Source organism: Amblyomma maculatum, chromosome 1 (genome assembly GCF_055883805.1).
Source record: "Amblyomma maculatum isolate TAMU_Amacu chromosome 1, ASM5588380v1, whole genome shotgun sequence".
Classification (NCBI taxonomy): domain Eukaryota; kingdom Metazoa; phylum Arthropoda; class Arachnida; order Ixodida; family Ixodidae; genus Amblyomma; species Amblyomma maculatum.
The window spans coordinates 117,974,787-117,991,368 of NC_139344.1; the positions used below are offsets into that span (position 1 = coordinate 117,974,787).

Sequence of the window (16,582 nt, forward strand, 5' to 3'; positions counted from 1 at the left end):
ACTTTCCGCAAACGGTGGCACAAATCAGCGTGAATAACAGAAATTGCAGCCCCTGTGTCAATCAAAGCTTCGACCGGTAATCCTTCAGCTAAAACGGAAATCATATTGTACGGGCGATGAGGAGGACGTTTGGTAAGTTCGCAGAGCGCAGTTTCACCTCCGGAAACTGCATCGCTTAGTTTTCCGAATGACGGATAGGAACAGTTGCTTGTCGAAGTGGAGAAACAGAGCGGCGGTATAGGGAAAGGGACCGGCGTCGGGATACATGGGCACCACTTGGTTCGGACGAGGATACCGGCGGTGGAGAGGATCGACGAGGTGGACTGGGAGTAGGTCGTCGCTGATAATATAGGGTACGTCACTTTCGAAGGCGTCGTAACCACGCCGCTCGTTCTGAATACGTCGACGACAGAAGCGGGATATATGTCCCCGTATACCACAGTAGTAGCACACTGGGCGAGAGGGGCGCCAAGGTGCGTAATAGGGTGGCGTAGGCTGAGCCGTCGTCACGGCGTTGATTTGGTTGTAGGGCGATGCCAGTTGGGGCGGCGGAACAAAAGGAGGGGGTGATGCTGCGACGTGCGCGTAAGTCGATGCTGGGCGGAGTGCAGGAGGGTCGGACGCCATAGGTCGGGTGATGGTTGCCAGCTCATCTTTAATGATGTTGCGGAGACCGGCGTCATTAGAAGGTACGGAAGAATGATCGCACCCGTGTCGACAGACAGGCTTGAGGGCTTGGAGCTCCTCTCGGATGATGGCTCGAATCAGTGCCCGCAGATCCAGGTCAGCAGAGGTCGGGCCAGTAGCGATGCCGGGCTGCAATGGGGAGGACTGCAGCTGGTCGATGCGTTGGCAGGTCGCAATAATGGCGTCAAAAATAGAAGGATTCTGAGCAATCAGGGTATTATAAGCCACAGAATTAATTCCTTTCAAGATGTGGTGTACGCGTTCAGGTTCCGGCATGGTGGGACTAATACGCCGGCAGAGTGAAAGTATGGCCTCTATGTAAGACGCGTACGACTCATCGGGACCTTGGAGGCGAGAGGCGAGCTTGTTCTTCGCGACCTCAGTCCGGACTGCTGGGTCCGCGAAATATTGGCGGAACTGCTGCTTGAATGTGGTTCAGTTAGTGGTATGGGGTTCGCGGTTAATAAACCAGGTTTTGGCGACCTCAATGAGGTAGAAAGAAACATTCAGAAATTTTAGAGCATCGTCCCACCGGTTGTAGTTACTGCAGCGTTCATAGGTGTCCAGCCAGTCATCGACGTCTTCATCGCGATGACTGGCGAACACCGGCGGGTCGCGTTTTCGTGTGGGCACAGTCGGAGGGGGTGGTGCAGCCGAGGTAGAGGGTCCTGCCGATTCGTGGGTACTCTCGGTAGATATAAAGATGGTGGCAGGCGGTAAACAGCGACCGGAACGTAGCTCCAGCGAGAGGCAGGGCACAAAACGGCAAGGGGATCAAGTCTCACCTCCACCACTTGTGGAAAAAGGCCAGCTTGAGACGGCAAGGCAAGGGATGCCGCGTCTGACGTTTATTCCGATGGACAAAACCCAAGCACGTGCCGGAGCCGGCGCCGCGGGACGATGATGATGGTATGTACAAGAGGAAGAAGAAGATCATGGTATGTACAAATGAAAGAAGATCCGTGGAGGGCTCACAATATAAAGATTTGGGAATGTGCAGCATTATTATGATAAGGCATCAATTCTTATTTTCTGGTGACACGTGTCGCCGAGTTACACCTTTCCTACCCTGAATACATAGTAACGGCGTCGTTCACGGCTTCGTAGATGTATACGTTACCATTTATTCTTAGCTTATCTAAATTATGCTTGTAGGGAACCTTCTTTAGTTTGGCGACTTCTATCAATTTCTTTCTAGCGAGTCGTGTCTGAAATGAAAAATCTTCACGCTCGGCAAAGTCAGTTCTTTTAAGCTTGGGACTGTTTTCAATTATCTGTTGCTTATCTTTAAAGAAAGCGAATTTGATCATTACTGCACCGCCTTTTGCCATATCGTATTTTCTAATGCTTTGCGCCCGTTCATTCTGCGATGGAATAACAGTAATGTCTGATTTATCCATGCATAGCTCAATAATTTTTCTTTCAGCACTTGACCACGTCTCAGAAACAGTCTTCAATGGCAATGCCAAAAAACAGCAGGTTATTGCATTGAAGACGATTTTCCCTATCTTTGTAGCGGGATTCAATTGTTCAGATATAATTTAATATTGCGTGAAAGCAGCACAAGGAGAATCAGCTGACGACGTAGAGGGATTGTTCTTTAAGACTGCAACGTCAACTTTAACGATGCCAAGCCTATCAAACAGTTGCTTCAGTTGAATGTCTACTAACGCTTGCCACTGCCTCCAGTTACCGCAAATCACTTCTAATTCCGCGTCTCAAAAAAGAACTAGGAGTAGGCTACTTAAACAAGGTCGCACACCGTTTCCACATACTTCTAGGACAAATAATCGCTCTCTGGGACACGACACGCAAAAAAAGAAGGCATCGATTCTTGCTTTTTCGATAAGTTCAATGATCAAGGTAACAGACAGACCTGGAACACATCGAAACTCCTTCCGCATCTATGCGGTCGACCGTTCAAGGTAATAGTGACCAACAGCCGCACTGCTAGCTCGCCAACCTTGAGATCCCTCCGGTCGCCTTTCTCGATGCAGACATCGCCTTCAGGAATTTGACATCACTGTGGTCTTCAGGCTCAGATTCCTTCTCAAGCGCCGCCGAGCGAAGGTAACGCCGACGTCTTGTTGAAAGCTGTAAGCGTCAGTATTTAGCACAACAGCAGCACTCGGATCCTCAGCTGCAACGTCTGGTCTATTGACTAACACGCGACTCTTTCCTGCAGTATTTAAGAGTCCGCGGACGTCTTTCGTCTCGCACAATGAGCTCTTTGCAAAGAAAGACTTCGCACCCAACAGGACCACACATTTGTTGCCTGTGCCCAGAAATCTTTAAGAAAATATATTGCATGAGAAGGAGGAGAAGGAGGAAGAAGAAGAGTGACGTTGGAGGAAGAGGAGAGGAGTGACACTGCTTTTGTCCCTCATTTTGCAGCCAGCTTTATTCCGCGATTGCACTGTCTGACGTCGCCAACATGGGTCACTGTCCCTCTAATTCTCTAGTGGGGCTCCGAGATACTTTGTTTGAGTCGATAACCAAGCTATTCCCCATTTTCCATGCCAAAACCGCAAACATTTATGCCGATTTACAGCGCTTCTACTCACCATGAAAATGTTTTGACCATATTTGTTGTCTTATACTTTTCTTGCCTGCACAGAAAATGATTAATACGTCACCATATATGCCGAAATTCGTATGAATGCGTATGACAGCAATTAAAACAAATGCAAACAAGCCTGCAAAAAAGCGTGCGTGCGTGCGTACGTGTGCGTGCGCGCTTATGCGCGTGTGTGCGTGTATGTTTGTGCGCGCGTGTTTGTGTGTGCGTGGGTGCGCGGGCACGTGTTTGTGTGTGTATGTGTGCGCGCGTGCGCGCATGTGTGTGTGCGTGTGTGTATGCGTGTGCGCGAGTGTATGTGTCAGGACCACCGCGCTTTGGCCTCATCGCACTTTAGTGATCAAAAGTGCCCCTACGGCATAAATAAAGCTTAAACCATAGAGTAAACTACTAGGTTCAAAAGCCATGCCTTTGCTTTCAAGCCGAACCTAAGTGCAGCCATGCAGATCTCGCGTAACTCCAGGCTCACCCACAAGCTAAACCACAGCTAATTTTTTGTAATGTAAGAAGCCGTAATATATATTGTCACGAAGACAGGGATTTAGGGGTATCGGCAACAGGGGCAGATACACACAGTCGAGAGAGAGGTTCCCGAGAAACGGTAGCACGAAGACACAAGCTCAAGAATCCACAAGGGTTAACTAGCCGAAGCGCGCGAGAGTCTCCAACTTCTTTGTCGTTTTAGCGCTACCTCGAACCGTCAGGTGGCATTATTCCCCCCCCCCCCCCCTCGAAAAAAAAAACCGCAAGTTCACAGAAAAAAAAACTGCTCCGGATGGCAAATATGACTTTCAGCGGGTAAAATACGGCTTCATGCGAAGCACATGCACCAGGTCAGACGAGCACTGACGACTAGAACTCGGTACAGTTCCGTCTGGAATAACCTCGTACGTAACTTCTGAGAGGCGACGCAACACTCTGTAAGGTCCGAAGTAACGATTGAGAAGTTTTTCTGACAAGCCTGGGCGCCGGACAGGTGTCCACACCCAGACTTTGTCACCAGGCTGGAACACGACATAGCGATGGCGGTCGTTATATCGGCGTGCATCTGTTGCTTGCTGTTTTGTAATGTGATTACGGGCGAGTTGGCGAGCTTCCTCAGCGTAGGTGGTGAATTCTTCTGCGTCAGCGGTAAGCAGCTGGTCGTCAGCCGCACATGGCAGCATAGCGTCGAGCATGGCCTGTACATCGCGTCCGTATATAGGCGAAACGGAGTGAATCGAGTTGTTTCTTGGACGGCCGTGTTATATGCAAATGTGACATAAGGCAATATCTCGTCCCATGTTTTATGCCGGACATCGACATACATGGTGAGCATGTCCGCTATTGTTTTGTTTAGTCGCTCAGTAAGGCCATTAGACTGAGGATGGTAAGCAGTAGTCTTTCGGTGATGTGTCTGGCTTAGTTGGAAAACTTCTTCAAGAAGACGCGCTGTAAATGCCTTGCCACGATCAGTAATGACGTATGAAGGGGCGCCATGGCGGAGGACAATCTGCGTCATGAAAAATTGTGCCACTTCGGAGGATGTTGCACGTGGCACTGCCATAGTTTCCGCGTAACGTGTCAGATAGTCTGTAGCCACGATAATCCACTTATTGCCAGCTGACGATAGAGGAAAAGGGCCAAGAAAGTCCATACCAATTTGGTCGAATGGTACTAGCGGTGGGGGAATAGGCTGCAGGAAACCCGCTGGCTTCAATGGCGGTGTCTTGCGTCGCTGGCACTCGCGGCAACCTCTAACATATCGATGAACGGTGGCGGTAAGTTTGGGCCAGTAGTAGGCCTGGCGCACTCTCGTTAGAGTGCGTGCAAAGCCCAAGTGTCCAGCGGTGGGTTCATCATGGCAAGCATGAAGGATTTCATCGCGGAGATCTTCAGGGATGACTAGAAGATAGGCTCGGTCACTGTTGCCGGCGCTTTTCTTGTAGAGGATTCCGTCGCGCGTACAGAAGGATGACAAGTTCTTAGCAAACAGTCGAGATACTGTAGAATCGAAACCCTCCAGATGATCGATCACAGTTTTGAGGTCTGGGTCAGCCCGTTGCCGGGCCTTTAAATCAGAGGAACTGATAATGCCAAGAAAATGGGCGTCTTCATCCGTACTGTCATGGGCCAACTCCACGGGTGATCGAGACAGCGTGTCAGCATCTTCATGTTTGCGTCCGGATTTATAAACGATAGAGTAATCAAACTCCTGCATACGAAGGCTCCACCGTGCAAGACGTCCTGATGGATCTCGAAGACTAGCTAGCCAACACAAAGCATGATGGTCTGTCACAACTTTAAATTTACGGCCGTAGAGGTAAGGTCGGAATTTCATTGTGGCCCAAACGACGGCGATACACTCCTTTTCAGAAGTTGAATAGTTTGATTCTGCCCGAGAAAGGGTGCGGCTGGCATAAGCGATCACTTTTTCCTCGCCTTGCTGGTGCTGGACCAGAACAGCACCCAGACCGACATTGCTGGCGTCGGTGTGAATTTCGGTGGCAGCGTCCTCATCGAAGTGTGCAAGAACGGGAGGGTTGTGCAGCCGTTGGCGCAGCTCGGTGAATGCCTCCTGCTGCTCGGAAGACCAGAGATACGGGACGTCATCACGTGTCAGGCGCGTCAAAGGTTCTGCAATCTTGGCAAAATCGGCAATGAAACGGCGATAGTACGCACACAGGCCCAAGAAACGTCGGACTGCTTTCTTCGTGGTAGGGATGGGAAAATTGGCTACAGCGGCTGTTTTATCAGGGTCAGGCCGGACACCGTCAGCGCTAACCACATGACCGAGAAATTTTAGCTGCTGATATCCAAAGTGACATTTTTCCGGTTTGAGTGTCAAATCGGCCGAGCGAAGAGCGTCCAATACCGTTCGCAGCCGCTTAAGATGTTGGTCAAACGTTTCTGAAAACACGATGACGTCGTCCAAATAAACCAAACAGGTTTGCCATTTAAGACCAGCAAGTACGGTGTCCATCATTCTCTGGAACGTCGCTGGCGCTGAACACAGACCGAAAGGCAATACTTTAAATTCATATAAGCCATCGGGTGTCACAAAGGCAGTCTTTTCCCGATCGCGCTCATCCACTTCTATCTGCCAATAACCACTTTTTAAATCAATTGAGGAAAAGAACTTGGCGTTGCGAAGTCGATCGAGTGAATCGTCGATACGGGGCAACGGATACACATCTTTTTTTGTGATGTCATTCAGTTTCCTGTAATCAACGCAAAAACGCAGCGTGCCATCCTTTTTCTTAACCAACACGACGGGCGACGACCACGGACTTTTAGACGGCTGAATAACATCATCATTAAGCATTTCCTGGACTTGTGTCCGAATTGCCTCACGTTCTTTGGCCGAAATACGGTACGGCTGCTGTCGAATAGGTCGGGCATCGTCAGACGTTATGATGCGATGCTTGGCGATAGAAGTTTGCCGGACTTTCGATGATGAGGCAAAGCACGGGGCGTACTCCAGCAGTAAGGCACGCAGGGCGCGTTGTTGACAGAAAGAAAGGTCACTGCTAACATCGATGCGGTCTAGAACACTGGGAGTATCGATAACGTCAAACGCAAAACATTCAGAAACTTCATTTAACAGTTCGCCGAAAGCGATGGCAGTAGAGCGATAGAGGTGGCGAGATTCATTCGTGAAGTTCGTGACGAGAAGCTCAGAGTGACCATTGCTGAGAATAATTAAGCTTCGAGCTGCACAGATGCCATGAGAAAATAAAAGAGAACGGTTGCTTTCAGCTATTATCGGCCCGTCACGAAGCCCGTCGCACACAACACTCACAAACACGCTGGAGCGGGGAGGCACTGAAACACACTCGGCTGAAACCCGTAGGGCGCACGTACGTTGGCCATCGGTGGGGCTGGCAGCCGCTTTCTCCGTTGAGAACGAGACCGTTCGCTGTCGGAGATCGATGATGGCGCCATATTCCCGCAGGAAATCCACACCGAGAATCAAATCACGAGAACATTCCCGGAGAACGACGCAGCTGACAACGAACGTTGAAGTACGAATCTGGATTCTAGCCGTGCACTGTCCAATGGAGTAATTACATGCCCCTCAGCCGTGCGTATTTGTGTGCTACACCATGGTGTCATAACCTTCCTAAGGGTCGCTGCCAGTTTCCCACTCAAAATCGAAAAGTCTGCTCCGGTATCCACTAAAGCGCTGACATTATGACCATCGATGCACACAGGGATGTCCAGCGATAGCCGGTCTCGTGAACCAAATGCTGTCGTTTCTGCTCCAAAATCCATATCTGTTCTCATTGGGGGGACTTCTTTGTGCTGACATTTAGCGGCCCCGCCCCCGGAGGTCGCTCTACTCAGTTTTCCCGGTGGGGGCTTGGCGAGCGACCAGGCGGTGCTCGCGGGAAGTTGCCAGTTGTTGAAGCGGTTTGCCGACGTGGGGATGGAGACCTGGATTGTCGGCGCGCCATCCGGAGGCTCTCTTGTGCGAGGTTGTCTCCAATGTCACGAGGTAGTTGTCCGAACGTGCGTCTAGGTGCGTTGGTGTAAAAGCCCTCCTGTCCGAGTTCCCGATAAGGGCACCACCGGAAAATGTGACCAGGTTCCCCACAGTGGTAGCAAAGGCGGCGGCTCCGAGGTGCCTGCCAGACGTCCGTTCGTCGAAAGTTTGATCGCGGTGGCCGCACGTACCGCGTAGGCTGCTGTACAGGAATGTATTGCATTGGCTCCTGGACGGGCATGCACTGGGTTGGTGGTAACGTAGACAACGGAGCTTGGACGGGAACTGGGCGTCGGAGAACGTCAGCGTAAGTCGGACGAGAATAATCAGGAACAGGGGTACTTTGAGCTTCAGCAACATGCAGAGATGGCTGCGTGACTTGCTGAATCTCTTCACGGATCATATGTGCGAGAGAATCACCCCTGGGTTGGAACGTGCCACAAACCTTCTGCAGTTCCTCGCGTACAATCGCACGAATAAGATCTCGGAGCTGTTCAGTATTTCTTACAGCAGCTGTAAGAGGCTCGGCAGCAGTCGTAGCGAGGATTGGGCTGTCGTAGACCGCCGAGCGGCGCTGGTGTAGGATCTTTTCCATGGTGACCGCCTCTGTTAAAAATGAGGTAACTGTAGTTGGTGGGCTACGTACAAGACCAGCAAAAAGCTGTTCTTTAACCCCATGCATGAGGTGGCGCAGCTTTCTCTCTTCAGACATGTTGGGATCCGCACGTCGAAATAGTTTCCTCATGTCCTCAACATACATCATGACGGACTCGTTTGGCATCTGTTTTCGAGATTGTAGAGCATGTTCTGCTCGTTCGCGCTTATCAAGGCTGATATACGCCTCTTCGATAAGACGGCGGAACTGAGGCCATGATGTTATCGTGCCTTCTCGGTTCTCATATACCATGTCAAAGCATGGTCTTCCAGGCAGAAAATGGCGTTCCGTAGCTTTAAGCTGTCGTCCCACTGATTAAAGGATGCGACTCGTTCGAACTGAGTTAGCCAATCCTCAACGTCTTCATGCGCAGTGCCATGGAACGATTTCGGCACTCGGGGGTTTTGAACGTAAACAGGAGTACCTTGCATGACTGTCGTAGTGCTTTGCGTGGCTGGCCGGAGGCTCGTTGTTGAAGTGGACTCCAAGGGCCCGTGTTCGGGAGGAAGGCCCAGGTTCCTCCGGCTGACGCGATGAACTGGCGTGTCCACAGGCAAAAGCTCGGTGTCGTTGGTTCGCGGAGGGGTGTGCGACATTGAGAGGACAATTACCCAGCGGCTCCACCAAAACTGTCACGAAGACAGGGATTTAGGGGTATCGGCAACAGGGGCAGATACACACAGTCGAGAGAGAGGTTCCCGAGAAACGGTAGCACGAAGACACAAGCTCAAGAGTCCACAAGGGTTAACTAGCCGAAGCGCGCGAGAGTCTCCAACTTCTTTGTCGTTTTAGCGCTACCTCGAACCGTCAGGTGGCAATATATTAGGATCGCTTCAACACGCGTCTGCTTCCAGATTGTTCCAAATTATTTTGTCTTTGAAGGCTTTATCTGAATATTCTCGCAGATTTCAAATTTAGCGCGACTGAAAGCACTGGTAATTGTTGTTCGTGAAGCAGGGAGCAAGCTTGCTACTGTTGCTGCTGCCCATGGTACTTATGCGGGGTCCCGCTGCACGTTGTTAGATGTTCGATCTAACATCGTGCAGCGATCGAGTCGGTTCCCGATCTCATCGCTGACTACAGTGGGAGCCAGTGCCGCTAGACCATCTTCTGTCGAGACGACGTTCGACCAAACCGGAGTGAAAACACCACGATCACGATTCCAATCCGTGTATCAAGGCTGCGAGCCCAAGAGACCAGCTGAACAAAAGGTGACAATACATTATTTACAATCATGGCACAGGAAGAACAACATCGGCACGGAAGCCGAAAGCTATTGGCCACACGTGACTGTCATAGCACAGCACCGACCAGGCAGAATATCCGCCATGTCGCCTCCGGCCGAAGAGCCTCCGGACGATAGTCTCTTTCTCTGTCTCTCTACAACCGCCCGAGAGCCTTCTTTTAGACACCAGGAAGCCGTTGGCGCTCGAATTGTCCACTCCGGACGCCGGCGGCGCAAGAGACTCATAGCGAGCGCGCTGGGGAGAAGAGGAAGAAGAGGCTACGCCTCTACGTCGCTGGCGGGGAGATTGAGGCGCCATGGTGTCTGGCTGGCGTGTCCGTGCACGTCTGATGCTGAGGCTTCTCTTCAATGCACAAGTGTCATGCGGAGCAGCACTGATGCTTTTAAAGGGGCGTTAGGCGCTTGCCCGCACCCGCACAACTGCGCTACAGGAGTCGCTGCATGAGCCGCGGAAACGCCGCTAAGAGCCCGATCCTAACACCATCCATGTGGCCCTACATCGCGCCTGCTATAGTGTGTCAAGGGCCCTTGACAATCGACCAAACACTGCCAGTCTCACTCACTCTACGAAGTCCGAGTGCTCAACTCGATGGGCCGGAACCCGCTCCGGCGGACGACTTTACCGACACCATCGAAACAGTCGTCGGTTCCAATGGCTGGAATATTGGCAGCACCTCGTTGGAATGAAGTTCACTGCAGCGGTCAGTTTGATGGCCGAATATGAAATTGTTGCGGCTGGCAGGGTGCTTGTCGCAGAAAAGAAAGTACTGTTGATGCAAATGGCAGCACCAGTGGCTTTTGTGACTGTTTTCTGTTTGTCCCAGTACGCTGGGGACGACACTTCCGCCGCTGCACGCAGTCCCTGTAGAAATGTTAGACTAATCACTGAGCCGGTGTCCAAATGCAGAAGCCCTGTTTGGAAACTCCCATGGCTGGAGAAGTTGGACTTGTAGCGCCCGCCACACAGCTTTTCCTTTGTCGAGGGCCATCATATAATGCTTAAGTACCGGCGCATAAAACGGATCTGCTCGGTTTGCGGGGACGAGGGTCACGTTGTTTCTGCGTGCAGGACTGTTTGTTACAACCTCTTCTCCACATTCGGCCGCGGCCCAGACGTTTTCAGGTAGGGTACAAGCGCTACGGGGGCCAGCATGCGGCCTATGACAGCGTGGTGCCGAAGTGATACGCTACCGTAGCAGCTACGTCCGAGAACATGCTGTTTGTATACAGTTAACTTTGCGTGTTCTCGAGGTGAGCCAGAGGCTCCAGATCAGGTCAACTTGATTCCACAATCGTACTGATGGACGTCATCATAGATCCATACACACCACGAAATCGGAAGACAAGGCTGCCACGTTCCCGTCACAGCTCACGCTGGGAGACAGTGCGACTGCCATATCATCATCATCATCATCATCATCATCATCATCATCATCATCATCATCATCATCAGCCTGACTATACCCACTGCAGGGCGAAGGCCTCTTTCATATTTCTCCAATTAACCCGGTTCTGTGCTAGCTGCATCCACTTGACCCCTGCGAACGTCATCCGCCCTCCTAATTTTCTACCGCCCCCTACTACGCTTTCCTTCCCTTGGAATCCAGTTTGTTACCCTAAGCGACCATCGGTTATCCTCTCTTCGCACTACATGTCCTGCCCATGCCCATTTCTTCTTCTTGATTTCCACTAGAATGTCAGTAACTTGAGTTATTTCTCTGACCCAATCTGCACGCTTATTATCTCGTAATGTTGCCCCTACCATTTTTCTTTCCATAGCCCTCTGCGTTGTCCTCAACTTAAGTAGAACCCTCTTGGTTAGCCTTCACGTTTCAGCCCCATAGATGAGTACAGCCCAGTCAACCACGGATATCCGTGGTACGTCCGATTAGGAGCTGAATCTCCATTGCCATGAGAGGACGTTCGTAAGGCATCCGTACGGACGTCCAAATTCGGATATCCGTATTGGAGATTCGGTGTATGTCCGAGGGGCGTCCGTTATTGGATGCAGAGCGGATGTACGCACGCAGACGTCCGAGAGGTATCCGTGAATGTCTGTCTATTGCCACAAATTTGTGGCTGACATACATGTTTTAATTGTCCTCACGCAAAATATTAATGTGAGTCGGCTGTTGTGCAGATGACGAAATTATGTGACCCCATTCCTATTAGCGCTGATATGAATTGACATCTAAATTAATCACCCGACTTTCTAGCATCTGATCTGATAATGCCGTTTTCTTTATCCGGCATTATTACGCGCCGATGCGCTCGTCGGTGAAAACGAAACTCATACCAGGCGGCACAGCATAGCAGCTTGTCATGCTTGTCACCTCAAACACCTGAAAATCGATGCGATCCGATCAAATCCAGCAGGCAAGTATCTTTGGCGCCGCCATGGTCGCGGGTTTTGTAGTTCCGTGCAGTTCCGTGGTGCTTTCTTGGAATTTAGTTTTTCGAGCTTTTTTGTGTTTGTTTATTGTGTGCCTATTTGGCTGTGCTACAAAAGTTATCTTCCACTTTTGTGCTAGTCGAGACTTCCTTTTGGCCCTGAAGCTTTTTGCAACTGACTTCGCCGAGATGGTGCTTTGTTTTGGATGAAAAGAGCGGCTGGTCACTCCCGAATGTAAGTAACAGTGCGTGAACATCACTTATAGATGTTATTGCTGGATGGGGAAGTGTTATAATACAGTTTCAACCTACTGCGCACTTTGTTCACCGTGGCGTGAAGTTTCAAGCATGGAGTGGTTACAAGCGTGAGGCGATACCTGCCACGAGACGTTTATTCGCGTTGACGAGCGTACCACAAAGGCCCCGAAACGAGTGCCTCGCGGCTCTCTCTTCTATCTGCGTTTCTTATTACGAGTGTTTGGTAATATTTTAGAGGAAACCCTCAAGGCAGAGTGGAGTTCTGGAATTAGAGTAATTATTACGTTCACCCGTGCGCAGCCGCACGGCGACAAAAGAAAGCTTACAGATTTCGTGGTTAATGAAAAAATTTGTCTTTAAGTGTGAATCGTGAATGATATGTAGGCTCGTATCTGTGGTTAAACGGAATGCGAATAAAGCATAATGCCAGAACTACTAGGGCTTTGCAGTGGTGCGTGACTTTGCTATCTTTTAATTCTTCTTTTTTTTTTGGTAGATGTGACCTGCCCACGTAGCGGATTGGTGCCGAAATAATGCCTGGTCATGGAAAGAACAGGTAGGCTGAAAATTCAATGATATTACTTTTGCATAATATTGACTAATTTCCTTTGGCTTGCAGAGTAATTAAACATGTATGACACAGTATGTTGCACTGTGTTGCAGAAGAGTACCACAAAGTTTAAAAGTCCTGTTAGGTTTGCTGGCTTCACTCATATTCTGTACTTAAATCCTTATCTTTATGCATGGACCGTAGTGAGGTGATGCCATGCGTTGGTGCAGCCTTGACAAACATGTTATAGCTCACAGAGCTCAATGCTGAGCCAGATATGAGGGCTTTACAGCATCCATGGAGCTACAGCTCCTTCAATTGTGAGCAGACCACTGTTTCCTTACTCCTTTGGAGCCCTGGTTTTTCAGATATGCTGTCAATGCCCTGCTGCATGAGTTGTCAATGAACACAAAAACAACAGCGCAACGGCAGTAGCACAAACAGAGAACCCGCAAGCACATGTACACTGTCAGCCATCATTATGAAAACAAGGAGCCAAACTCTTCCTTCACACCTAAGCAGATGACACATCGCTATCTCGCAAAACCCTTCTATCATCCATGCATAAGGCTAATAAACAATGAAAATTTTTCCTTTCCAAGAAATAAAAAATTACCAAATAAGCCAAAGCAGTGTCCACCCAACACTCATGAAGTGGCGCATGAAATTTTAGCGGCTTTTTTGACAAAAAAAAAAAAGAAAGGCAGCAGATGTGTCACGATGCATGATTCCGTTCTCTCAATGGTAGGGTAGTAACTCTAGTAGGGTCCTCTAAGCAGCGTCACCTGGCTACAAACAGCGGAAATATTGTCAAAATGAATAAGAGCCTATTTAAAGCCTGCCGTTCCCGTTGTTCTAAAAAAAAAACCTTCAATGGCGCAATGGATTAACACTACTTACCTGAGCACTGGTATGTCTGTTCAAATCCTCCAAGTGCAATTTTTTATGATTTCCAAGGTTAAAATAAGCTACCAACATCTTTCCTGGGCTGTGTTCCCCTTTAGATTGCATTATGTGACGTTTTTTATCCTTAATAGCCGCAAAACCACCCGTGAACGCAGCTAGGAGGTGACAGTATGAAATGGTTACACTGTACAATTACCTTCACCGTAATCATTTCCTGCCTTCATTGGGTGTATGTTACCTTTCGGTTGCGTTCAAAGACACCTCTCAGTAACAATTGCCATTTAACTCGCTGAGAAACAACCAGTGGAAAGAAAGAAGTTGTGGTACCCTACCGTCGAAGAAACGGAATTACGCGTCAGTGACACACTCACTAGCTATGCACAGAAATGAAGTATCTTGATGCAATTTTCTGTATTGTTGTGAGGGTTGTGCGGCAGCTCTGTTTTCCATTGTGTTTAGCTGTGTGTGTGGCTCGTGACTGCTTCTAGTCTTGATGTGTGACTGTGCTTTTGCTGTGTTTGTTTGTGGCCTTGTTTCTTTGGGTGGGCACTGCTTTGGCTAAGACATTTGGTATCTTTTCATTTTCAGAAAGGTAAAAATAAATGTGTAAAGTGAGGGCGTGTAAAGGACGCAAATAAAATCAAGGATAAAATGAGAGATGAAGGCAACTTCCCTGCATGAAAGGAAAACAGAGGCTGTGCTCATGCATTCATCCTCGAGGTTTGCGATAGTGGCGGCTTCCATTACTCCGCATTGAGCTTTTTTTGGCACTTTTTCAGAATGGTTGTTTATTCGAAAACATGGGTACATTTTGCATTGCTGTCACATTTCCAATGTTCACTGCAGATTTCTAAACAGGGAGCATTTAATGTCATTGCTGTGCTTTGTTAGTATTTTGATAGATACTGCAAAGGAAAACACTGGTTGTACTATATAGCACAAGAATCCCATCGTAGCATGCACAGGAATCGCCATATACTCCATCCACTCTCTTTTGGCAAGCATACATTGGCCAGTCTAGCCGAACTATCAATAGAAGACTAATTTATAGAGTGCAGCAATGATGTTAAAGTTTCACAGTCCAGAAACCTTCCAGTGCACTGTCACACATGTGACAGCAATGGAAAATATTCCACAGTTTTTGAACAAGCACCATTCTGAATAAATGCCCCATAATAAGCTCACACGCAAAATAGTGGAAGCAGCCACGATCGTGAAGCTCAAGGATGAATGTGCCAGCACAGCCTGTCTTTTTCTCAAGCACATAGATTGCATTGATCTGTGTTTTATCTCATTTTATATCTGATTTTATTTGCACAATTTACATGCCCTCATTTTATAGATCCCTTTTTTCCTTCTGGTTCAGTGTTTATCCTGTGTGCTTCTCCATGCTCTGTTCTCATCCTGCTATGTGCTACATAAACTGATTGAAAACCAACGAGCCCCACAATCGGTTCATCAATGAATCTTTCATACCAAGTAATTTTGACAAAGACCATTTTTTGCAGCATAATGACATCAGCTGGTATGCTTCATGTGTGTGTTACATAAGTTTCTCTCACACTTCATTCCTTGGCCATGTGCTGTGGAGGTGACTGCCCTGGGTTAGTGACAGTATAGTACCTGTTTTCAGCAGCAGAGTATAGTTAAGTTTGAACTGTATTGCAGGTTTCTTTCCCTGACATAACCAGCACTTTGTTTTTGCTTTCTGCAGTATGCAGTCGGAAGAATGTCCAGCTATAGTTCAGTGTACCTGTACCTAGTACCAAGGCACTGAGTCGCAGATTACTTGCATCTGTGTGGCAAGAAATGGACTGAATCTGTCACTTTTTATTAGGCTCTTCGAGTGGTCATATCTATAGCGTTGCATAATGCGGACTTTTTACACTAAGGTATGTGTTTACAGTGTGTCTAGAAAATAAATATATTGAATTTCAGTCTTGTCGCAGTGATGCAATGGTTAGGGCACTCGACTGCTGAACCTTAGTATGCAAGATCGAATTCCGACTACGACGGTTACTTTTCTATGGGGACAAAAAGCAAGGAGCCCGTGTGTTGTGCAATGTCAGTGCAGTGTAAAGAACCTGAGGAGGTCGAAAATTTCCGGAGACTTCCACTATGGTGATAGCCTGATTCACTTTGTGATGTAAAACTCCATAAACCAGACGAAACCTATATTGCACTTCCATAAATAATATTTTGTTGCTTATGGGTTATGAATTGTGAAAAATATATAGGCTTGCTCTTCCAGCTACATATGCTAAATTTTATGAGGTTGTGGGTTTGATTTTTTTCCTTGTTTTATGAGGTTGTGGGTTTGATTTTTTTCCTTGTAATCAATCAAGTTTCAGTTATAAAATATTATTGTTTCCTCTTTGATCAATGCTACAAATTAGAAAGTATAGATACTCCCTTATTCTTTCCTTGGTTTCAGTAACTGCTGGCTTTTTACATGTCTATAACTTTGTACCACGACCGCTCAATGGAGGCGCACTTGGTGCGGCCCGTCGCGTCGCGCCTCAATGGCTGGGGAAGCGCGTATTGGGAGAAGTTACAGTTTCTGCCGTCGTTCTCCGCGGGGGCGCCACCATTCCATGAGGAGAGGAAGCCACGGAGCTGGTGGAATAAGGAAATCAGGGAAGCTATTGAACAACGACGGGCTGCTTCAAGGGAACACCAGGTGGCAAAGAAAGCACAGGTATATCTCAGGAGGAAATCGACCAAAAGTGAGAATCATATCGACAAAAGAAACTTGAGGTGCAGGCCCTCGTCCAAAGTAAAATAAGGCAGTCCACCGATCGCTGGACGGCTAACATACACGATGCCTCTAGAGGCGGAGCAAGAAA

General features: G+C 48.6%; 1 long non-coding RNA gene across 3 annotated transcripts in view; it reads left to right on the forward strand.

The window, feature by feature from the left end:
* Positions 1-16,582, forward strand: part of LOC146203690 (uncharacterized) — a 371,705-nt gene that overhangs the window by 219,965 nt on the left and 135,158 nt on the right. For 2 of the 3 annotated variants that reach the window (XR_014703901.1, XR_014703908.1), the window contains one exon: positions 12,777-12,836. The exons of the other annotated variant lie outside the window; for it this stretch is intronic. This is a non-coding gene — a long non-coding RNA (uncharacterized LOC146203690). The remainder of the gene's footprint in view (positions 1-12,776; positions 12,837-16,582) is intronic. 3 annotated transcript variants of the gene reach the window in all.